General features: G+C 42.9%; 1 protein-coding gene across 1 annotated transcript in view; it reads left to right on the top strand.

The window, feature by feature from the left end:
- The window catches only part of CCDC22 (CCC complex scaffolding subunit CCDC22), a 70,957-nt gene that overhangs the window by 50,634 nt on the left and 9,309 nt on the right, over nt 1–11,014 (top strand). The window lies entirely within an intron of this gene.

Below are 11,014 nucleotides of genomic sequence, written 5' to 3'. Positions count from 1 at the left end.
TAAATAAAAGTACACATTCTACTCATGTAAGAATATGCTGATTCCTGGACCATCCGCAGGCCACATCCGGCCCCCGGGCCTTAGTTTGCCTACCCATGGTCTAGAGTGTAGCTCACGCTCCATAGATAAATATTTTTGTTCTGAAATTTAGTAGTGCTACTTTGCATTCCTCACCAAGTGTGGTAATGAATTTGCCCAACTGTTACTTTGGGTGAGTTGACTATGTGGCAGCAGAGCCATTTGCCTCCTAGTGGAGTTAAGATGGCTGAATGGACAAGTTACTGTAGTTAGAGACATGTCCAAACACAAACAGTATTTGATTCTTCAAAAGAAGCTGGTTTTTGGCTGTTGCTGGAAGACAGAAAACTCATCTGAAACACACCTGGTACTCAAAATCTCCTGAGAAATAATGGTTGCTGCTCAAAAGTCCCCTTCTGTAGTTGCTTCCTATTTCAAGGGCCAAACTAGATGTGATGTGCAATACCTCATTACAAACTCTTGTATATACAGTTACAGATAGGTAGCCGTGTTGGTCTGCCATAGTCAAAACAAAAAAAATTTTTTTTTCCTGCCAGTAGCACCTTAAAGACCAACTAAGTTAGTTCTTGGTATGAGCTTTCGTGTGCATGCACACTTCTTCAGATACACTGTGTATCTGAAGAAGTGTGCATGCACATGAAAGCTCATACCAAGAACTAACTTAGTTGGTCTTTAAGGTGCTACTGGCAGGAAAAAAAAAATTTTTTTCTTGTATATACAGTATACCTCCAGAGCACATTTGAAGCACATTTCTTCCCTCAAAGAATTCTGGGCACTGTAGTTTGCTAAGGGTTGCTGGGAATTGTAACTGAGGGGTGAACTACAGTACCCTGGATTCTTTGAGGGAAATACTGTAATGTACTTAGAATGTGTTTTAAATGTACGTATATGTGTGCAGTTTATGTCTGTATGTATGTGTTTTTAAAATGCATAGCACACACAAGGGGAGGGTATATGAGGAGATTAGGTTTAAACCTTTCCTCCCTTCAGTGTTGCTAATGAAAATGCACCCCCAATGTCCTACTAGGGGAAACATTTACAATTGGGGTTGTCCCCACAAGCTAATAGCCTAGGGGGATTATTCTGGAGACCACAACAGGAAAGGAAAGGGTGTACTGAGCTGATGAAAATCTGGGTCCCATGCCTGTTATTTAAAACAAAAACATATGTGGTCTGTAAGTGTACATTTAGTGCCCAATGCAGTTTGACCCTTCATTTTAAAGAAGAAAGAGCTATAACCTCCCCCAATTAGCAGTTGCTAGCTAAGGTGCACTAACGGAATTGCCAGATTTTGAAGTGGCCTCTGATTTTAGGCTTTTAAAACCAGTTTGGTATTCAGATTTTAGCAGAACATCTATATGCTGTGAAGCAGTTCACCTACAATTAAGCTGTTAGGACCTCAAGAACAGGCCACACTGTTCTTTCCTGCCCCCTCCCCTAGGTGACAACCCTATACACAAAGTAGGCCATGAGGTAACTCAAGAGAAGCAATGTGTATTTGTCAGCCATCTCTTAGTTCTTACTGGAGAGGATGATCTGTGTTACACAATAGCTTTCAGAAAGGATGTGGGGTTTGTGCACTAAGTTTAGATGGGCTGCTTTCATGTGGGTGAGGCCACATCCACACCGTATAACTAAAGCACTCTTATACCATTTTAACAGTCACAGCTTCCCTCAAATAATCCCAGGAAATGTAGTATAGGGGAACTAAGAGTTGTTAGGAGACACTTAACAAACTACACCTTTCAATATTCTTTGCCGGAAGTCATTTACTCTTAAAGTGGAATAAGAGTGCTCAGATGTGTATCGGGGGGGGGGAGCAGCGGCCATCGTCCTGCCCCCGAGGACACATTCAGAAGGGTGCAACTGGGCCACAGTGGGTCTGAAGGTGCTACGAGACTGGGAGGGAGGTGGCTCCCTTTTCTGGCCTGGTAATGCATGGTGTGTCCAGTGCACATGTCTCCTGGGTGGCCAGATGAGCTGTGAGTGGGCAGCCAGCCAGGACCCCCTACTGGGGCAGAGCCCCCTCTCACTGCCCACTCCATCAGTGCCTTGGGGTGGTGTGCCACATGCTTCTCGCACCATGGCTGCCACTGCCATGCACGCCCGGTCGCTGCTGCACCAGGCAGCCCCCTCGGTTCCCTCCTTCCCTGGGGCCACTGCAGAGCCATCAGCCAAGCTGCAGACACAGTGGAGTGCCACTGGAGCGCTCGGCACAGATACAGAGGCATCAGTGTGAGCCTTGGCGAGTGGCATGCCAGGGGCCTGACCAGTGGAGCTTACTGGGGGCACGCTACAGGTGAGCTGCAGCACCCCACCCCTTTTGCACCTTGCCCTGGGCACTGGCAACTAATGCTACACCACTGAGAGTGCTACAAATGTATGATGCAGCTGCTACCCAATATTTTGCATCATTATTCCAATGTGCACAGCCCTTTCTTTTTCTATCTGGTCAGATAGTTTCTACGGTGCAGAAACTAGATCCACTAGTACATGTAATGTGAAATGGCCATGCTTTAGCGTTAGTGCATATGCTCCATTTATCCTTGTTTCTTGGGAATGACCTCTGTTTCCTGGTAGCTTTCTCTGGCTGCTTTTTAGGCAGATGTTGGGAATGCCTTTTCAAAACATTAGTGTACAGTCACATGCACTATTCCAGCCCCTCTAACATTTTTCCAGGGAAAATAGGGACACCCTATTCCATCCCCTCCAACATTAATCTAATTAAAATAGGGATGTCCTATTCAATCCCCTCCAAGATTTATCCAGCAAACGGAAACCAGGACATTCCGGGATCAAATCAGAAACTGGGACAGCTCCTGTAATTCCAGGAGTGTCCCTGGAAAATCGAGACACCTGGACGGTCTGATGTTGACCACACAAAATATATGTAACTAGAAGGGAGAAAGCTGAACTCAGTGCAGACTACAGTCCTATGACAGCAGAAAGGAAACAAAGCCATATAATAACTGTATGACAGAAACTGTATGCCAGTATTGCAGATAGAAAAACATACTGGGCATTATCCAACTAAACAGTTCTGCTAGCGAAAGGAGTTTTAGCTGCGCAATGGAACTTCCCCACCTTCTTCCCCCTGCATGGGGTGTGCAAAGCAAGTAGAGGGAGGGGGATTTCCACGGTGCGACTAAAACTGCTTGCACTAGCAGAACCGTTCAGTTCCATACCATCATATACATAAATCCAGTGCTTTTTTCTGGGGGGGACGCAGGGGTAAGCATACCCCTAAACATTTTAATAGCTGTCAACGTTTCCCGTTTTTTAAGGGGAATTCCCTTATTCCGAATAGGATTCCTTGCAAGAAAAGGGAAAAGTTTACAGCTATGCATTTTGTGAATCTATGTTTAGCCTCACTGAGGGGCAGTATTTCAACATGAGTAGGAAAATGAGAGTACCCCTAAACATTTTTTAAAGAAAAAAGCACTGCATAAATCTATATAACCTTAAAGGTTTGTGTGTGTTTTTACTCTATGTACACACAGGAATCTAGCATCCATATGCAAGCTTGCATTTAAACAGCAAAGTGGCACATTTTGCTAAGCCAAAGTGATCATGCAGGCACCTGGAGAGGAGCCCACTGCCACTTTGCACCTCCCTGGTCCTTTTTGCACAACAGTGTTGCACTAAATTAAGCCAAGATTTGGCTTGGTGTGTTGCCTGAACTCGGACTTGTGTTTTAACATTCTCCTCATTAGGGATCGAATAATCTGTCAGTTTTGGTTCTCTCCATTTATATCCCCCCCCCCATGTTAAATTCAGTTCTCCACATTCATTTTACATTTTTTTAAAAAGATCCTCATTAAATTTCATTAGCATTTTAGTGTGGATTTCTCCTAATAAACACAGTTTTACATGCGTTTTGACTATACATTTTTGCAATAGTTTCCTATCCCTCCTCATCACCAACCACATTCACACACTGAGAACCAGACCATTTTATGGAGTCAGTATAATTCCAATTCACTCTTTGAAAGCTTTGCATTTCAAAGCAACCCCATTGCATTTCAAGCAACCCCAACCAATTTTTTAAAAAATGGAAATCAGCCCTGGAAGGCTGCATTTTTCAACAAAGTAATACATAGCAGACAGAGAAAGGTGCTTAACTCTTTCTTGTCTGGCTGTTTTTTCCCTGATCAACACAGCTGTTCTCCTCCTCACAATGGAGTTCCAAATGAGTTTGTAAAAGAGTATGGTAGTTATACATCTGGAGCGCTGCAGCAAGGGAAGCAGAGGGGATGTAAATGCTTTGAGCAATAAAAAATCCACAGTAGGACATGGTTAATTACCCTCTCCATTTATTGTATTCCTCTGGTCAAAACAGAAGCTTCCTAATGCTGATTTTCATTAAAACAAACAAACTAGGTAACTGTTGGAGTAAAGGTAGCCCCATATCTATTGCGGATTCTGGAAGACACGCAATCCCATACTAGTTTGCATGGGTGCCAGTTTAATAACCCATTTCACTTCTGCCTTAACAATGGACTCAATTATCCATTTTCTAAAGTGGTCACTCAGTTCATAAGTTTTCTTTCCATTTGTGAGCAAGCTGTTGACTTAACAGAACTGGAAACTAGATTCCTCCTGCTGCCCCCATCCCATGGATATGTGCTTGTCAATTCTGGATTGTCCTTCATGCATCTGATGTAGTAGACTGGTCCGCTAGAGGTTATGCCATAATTAATATTTTGTAAGGGTGTTTCCAGTCAGGGGTTTAATACTGTAAAAGGGTCACTGAGATATCACAAAATAGTTATTGGCAGCAGGTTTTCTTTAAAAGGAACTTATCAGATTTCCCTCAGAAAGCGCTAAATCTAGATTAAAATGTGAAGAAATACAGGCTGGCATTTTGATAATGTCTTAAGCACATTCCAAAAATGCTGCATGCATGAGGAGCATCAGTCCCACCGTAAACACCCATCTGGAGCCAACAACCTAGTATTTAAGGTACCACAAATCTTTGTGTTGTTTTCACACAGACAACACTGCTAACGATTCTGCATCTATGGCACCACCCTTGACTCCCTGACCTACATTTGAAATACTGTACAGGGCAATATTTTTCTAATCTGTGACTGAAGTTATGTACAAGGGAGACAATTTAAAAAAAATACAGTATTCACTATTTCTCCCCTTTTTCTATTTGCAAGTAACTTTTTTTTTTACTGATCTAGGTCTGTGAGGACAGTGCAAACAGGGACAAATTATAAATGCAGATATTTGTCTACTAGGATTAAATATGTGCCTGGTACTGTATATAAGTCATAGAAATTTATTGTGGCAAACACAAACACTGCCTGCAATTACCTATGTGTCTTTCTCCAGGAGTTATTAAATTTACACAACAATGCACATCTGGATGTGTGCAATGCATTAACAAACTGTGTGTGCATATGTGAGAGAGAGCACCATCAACCGCTGATCTGAAACACCTGGGGGCTTCACACTTATTCTACATGGCTACAGGTCCAGTTTGTAAATACAGAGAACATGCTCAAGCGCACTGATTAATTGTTGCCTAGATGACTGGATGTAATAATTTTTTAAAAAAATCTTAGCGTATATGATCATGTCTCAACAAAATGTGTGTGTGTGTGTTGCTTTTTAGGTCCAGTCCTAGGATGAGCAACCCTTGCAACATAATCACACCTGGGACAGCCAAGAAATAAGCAAATAATAGCTTCCCCACTACCACCATTCCTCAACACTGAATTAATGGTTGAGTGTGAAACACTCCAGTCTTTTCAACACCTCACCTTAGGGTATTTTGGTGGTCTCATCCTCTTGACACGTCCTGGAGGTAGTGTGCTTACTTGGAAGGTATTTGCAGACAGAAGAAGCATTCTGAGCTACCACACCTGAGCCCACCTCGTTTTATTGGTGTAGCCTCTTACGTCATTCTTCAAGTCCCTCCCTAGCTGTATGGTGCAGCCCCTCTAAGAAAAAGGTGGGGATCCTTTTTTGTGGGGGGAGTGAAAAGCTTTGATTCTTCAGCTTTTATTTTTTTATGGGTCAATTTCTCATATACTCTCTTGACACTGAAGACAAACAAATATAAACACCTGAGGTAAGCAGCCCTTGCTGTGACATACTTTCACCAGGGCTTGTTTTCTTCTTTTCTCCTACTAACAGTCCCGCCTGAGAAAGTGACATCGTCCTGCTATTTGCACTGCAAGAGAGTATATGAGAAACTGGTGTGGCAGCTGGGTTGGCAGGCCCTGTTAATCTTCTCAGCATTTTAGTAAGGAAACTACAGTGGTACCTCGGGTTAAGTACTTAATTAATTCCGGAGGTCCGTTCTTAACCCAAAACTGTTGTTAACCTGAAGCACCACTTTAGCTAATGGGGCCTCCTGCTGAGCTTCTGTCCTGAGCCCATTGCTGTCCAACATCTTTATAAATTACTTGGATTAAAGAATTGAGAGAATACACATCAAATTTGCAGGTTACACCAAACTGTCATGGGCTGGCTGGATCCAGAGGAGTAGTGGAAGAGCCAGGGGATTAGTGGTGGGACAACAATGAGTGGTCAGAGAGAGAAGAGGGAGAAGACTGGGAGGAGGTTCGGAAGCTGAAGAGCACTTAATGAGCAGGAAGAGGCTATGGCAGAGAGCAGTCCAGACTCAGAGGCAGGAGAGGAGGGGGACCAGGAGACAGAGATGAGGCAGGCTGCTGAAGAAGACAGGGGGTCTCCCCCTCCTGCTGCAACCAGCTCCCCTCCCCCCTGGTCTCCCAGAATCCATAGAGGTATGAAGGGGGTGGAGCAAATGGAGACAAGACACCAGAGCCTTAGGCTGCTGGGGAAGGAACTGCGACAGGAGCTTTGGTGAATGGTGGGGAGGCAGGGACCTTTCGTCCTCACAACTGCCTCATTGGGGCAAGACCTACTGGGAAGAGTTGCTGTGATCACTAGGCCTGCACTGTTTTGGGTTCTTTTAATAAAGTGTTTTAACTTCACTGACACCAGGTGTTTTATTGCTGCCCTTAACTTCAGCTCCTGACAGAGAGGTAGCTAATGCCACTGAAGACTTGGGATTCAAGATGATCTTAACAGATTGGAGAACTAGGCCAAAACTAATTTCAATAAGGACAAATGTAAGGTTCTGCACTTAGACAGGAAGAACCAACTGCACAAATGTAAGATCTGGCTTGAGAATGAGGGAGCTGGGTATGTTTTGCCTGGAAAAGAGGAAACTGAGAGAAGATATGATTGCCATCTTTCATTATTGAAAGGACTCTCACATGGAGGATGGAGCAAGCTTGTTTTCTCCTGCTCTGAAGGGTAGGATTTGAACTAATGGCTTCAAGTTACAAGAAAGGAGATTCTGACTAAACATCAGGAAGAACTTTATGACAGTAAGAGCTGTTTGACATTGGAAGAGACTCCAACAAGAGCTGGTGGATGGTCACCTGTCATCGACACTTTAGTTGAGATTTCTGCATTGCAGGGGGTTGGACAAGATGATCCTTGAGGTCCCTACCATGATTCCATGATGACATAACTGTTAACTGTAATGTAAACTGTGTTATCTATTATCTAAAATAATTTCAACCTATGGATTCCACATAATTGACATAGAACAGAATCCCTGCTTCATCCATAAGCATGCACCGAAAGGGTAGGGATGGGGAAGAATTGAAGGACTCTATAATCACCCTGATTGTGAGTACAACAGAATGTCTAAAAGGTGTTAAGACTTTGGCAACCCCAGCAGCAATCCTATGCACAGTTTTCTGGGAGCAAATTTCACTGAAGTCAGTGGAACCTATTCCCAAGTAAACACGCATTGCATCAGGGTGTGATCCACACAGAGTGCTTTTGAATGTGTTCCATCCAGGGCTTTTTTTTCTGATGGTACTCAAGGGAGTGCAGTACCAGCACCTTTCCCTCCCACAGTAAGTGTGGCACTTACTGCAACAGCTTCATGGCGAGTACTGGTTCTATCAATCTGGGAGGAAGGATATACAGTGGTACCTCGGGTTAAGTACTTACCGTAATTCGTTCTGGAGGTCCGTTCTCTACCTGAAACTGTTATTAACCTGAAGCACCACTTTAGCTAATGGGGCCCCCTGCTGCTGTCGCGCCGCCACCACACGATTTCTGTTCTCATCCTGAAGCAAATTTCTTAACCCAAGGTACTATTTCTGGGTTAGCGGAGTCTGTAACCTGAAGCGTATGTAACCTGAAGCGTATGTAACCCGAGGTACCACTGTAGAGTGGAACCTCGGTTTTCGAACGTAATCTGATCAGGAAGTCTGTTCGATTTCCAAAATGTACAAAAACTGAAAATCAAAGTGTTGTCGGCAAAGTGAATGGTGAGAATGGAAAAATGTGCTGTGGAAGCTGTTTGACTTCCAAAGTGCTTTTGAAAATGGAAGCATTCACTTCTGGGTTTTCGGTATTTGGCTTCCAAAACGTTCAGCAGCCAAGACATTTGAAAACCAAGGTTCCACTGTACAGTGTTTAGGGAATGTTCTCATCTTGGGCTTTTGATTAATAAACTTCACTTTCTGATTTTGTATATATGATACTATTTATAACACACCTAATCAAGCTTCCTGTGCTGGGTGTAGCAACCAACAGCTAGCTAGCTTGTGTATTTTTTGCTTATGATCACTAAACATACTAGATGTCTGCAGCAACCTGCTTTTCTGTTAAATATATTTTGATAAAACAATTCTGCTTGGCTATTCTGGGCTTGTTCTTTTAAACTGTTTTCCACTGTAATAACACACTAGCATGGTCTGGTGTTTGAAGGGTGGAGGAAGAACACACAAGAACACGGCTGTGTCTCATCAAGAAGAGAGTGCCTAGGTTTTGCCAAAAATGTTCTGTTTGGTTTTATCTTCTCTTCTTCTTCTTTGACGATCACTCGTAGCCAAGTAAGATTGTCTTCCACAAACATGGTTTTAATAGTGAGTCCGTAAGTGACTGTGGAGGCCAATTCTGGATCCACACATCCTTCCACAGTGGGGACATAGGTTTCCGGGTGGGAGTTTTATATGCCCTTTTAAATTATTTAAATAATTTACAGAATGCATGAATGCTCTTTGAATAATCAGTGTTGTTTGATTATGACTGGCTGGATCCAGAGCAATCTCCATGCAAATAAAACAGGATGAATGCTCAAGAAACAGGTTGTCTTGAAGTTCCTGTCATTGGTGCTATAATAGTGTATTAGTGGCAGATTTAATAATGTCTCATCCACATATTGTTCTATAATAAATATAATAAATTTTTTTTATTTATACCCCGCCCTTCCTGGTTCAAAAAAAATGGGCTCAGGGCGGCTAACAACAAATTTAAAACACTGAATTGTAATACAACATAGAAGCAGCATAAAATACAATATAAAAGCATGAATAACAATAAAATTCAAAGTTCAAAAATCAATTTGGGGGAAATCCATCCAATAAATATTAGATAGTCACCAGGGCTAGCTGGCTGAATTAGTCCTACTTGAGCCAGCAAGGAGGCCAGGGGAGAATTAGCTGTGGGGTCCCAGAGCGGGTAATCTTCATAAAAGGGAGGGGGAGGGAAGAGAAGGGAAATAAAAGATCAGGCTGAATTCAGATTAAAGGCCAGGCAAAATAGCTCTGTCTTACAGGCCCAGTGAAAGGAGGTTAAATCCTGTAGGGCCCTAGTCTCATGGGACAGAGCATTCCACCAGGTCGGAGCCATCACTGAAAAGGCCCTGGCCCTGGTGGAGGATAGTCCGACTTCCTTAGGGCCTGGGACCTCTAAACTACTGTATGGTTATTCATGGACCTCTGTGGGGCATACCAGGAGAGGCAGCCCCATAAATATGAGGGCCCTAAGCCACAAAGGGCTTTAAAGGTCAAGACCAGCACCTTGAACGTGACCCTATACTCCACCGGGAGCCAGTGCAACTGGTAAAGCACTGGATGAATATGCTCCCATGGCAGAGACCCCGTGAGGAGCCTCACTGCAGCATTCTGCACCCGCTGGAGTTTATGTGACAGTTTCAAGGGCAGCCCTGCATAGAGCGAATTACAGTAGTCAAGCCTGGAGGTGACCGTCGCATGGATCATTGTGGCCAGATCGGGGCAGGAAAAGTAAGGGACCAACTACTTGATGTGGTGAAGACCAAACTGCGGGAGGCAGTGGAAGACAGGAGTGCCTGGTGTGCTCTGGTCCAGGGGGTCACGAAGAGTCAGACTAAACAACAACAAATGGTATATTTCCAAGGTGTCCTTCATTAATCCTTTTAGCTCTCTGGACACATTTCCTTCCGAATCTCCATATTCTCTCCTTTGAACACAAAGACATTTTCTATCAACAGAATGGCCCCCATCATTCCATAAGATATTGGCCTCAATCAGCATCTTGCTTTCTTTGCATGGAGCACACTACCTTTATTATTTCCTGTATGGCAGTGTAACCACAAGATCACTTACTGCCTTCCTTGCTATTTCTATTAGCATATTTAAAGTTGAGAGTTATAATCTCTGTTGTGCAGATACAATCACATCTGGACTGTTTTATTTTTCAGCCTCCTAGCAGACACCTATTTTGTGCTTAGCCTTTTAGTTAGGTGGGTTGGATTTGTCCTTTTTATAAGCAAACAGTTTAAGTTCTTCTTTTATTGCTGTTCCTATATTTGGTTTTTATTTTATTTATTTATTTATATCCCATTTGATTGTAAAAAAGAAAACCCCTCTGAGCTGTTTATAATTTTCCTGTACCCTACTTTGTAGGTCGTTTGAGTCATTTTCGTGTAAAAGGCAATGAATAAACTTAATAAATGAATAAATAACTCTCACAAATAAGAAAATACCAGATTGATTCTCAATTTGCTTAGAGAATAATCAGTGAGATCTACTGCTGATATTACTATCTAAACCTGATAGTGGCATAGCTGATATGTCTACTACATTTAGAATCTCAGTATTGCACCTTTCCTTGTTTCTGCATCTAGAACTTGTATCAGCATCTGCCA

Source organism: Podarcis filfolensis (genome assembly GCF_964270895.1).
Source record: "Podarcis filfolensis genome assembly, chromosome: 17".
Lineage (NCBI taxonomy): Eukaryota > Metazoa > Chordata > Lepidosauria > Squamata > Lacertidae > Podarcis > Podarcis filfolensis.
The sequence above is the reverse complement of the archived record's forward strand: the minus strand, read 5'-3'. Positions and strand labels throughout refer to the sequence as shown.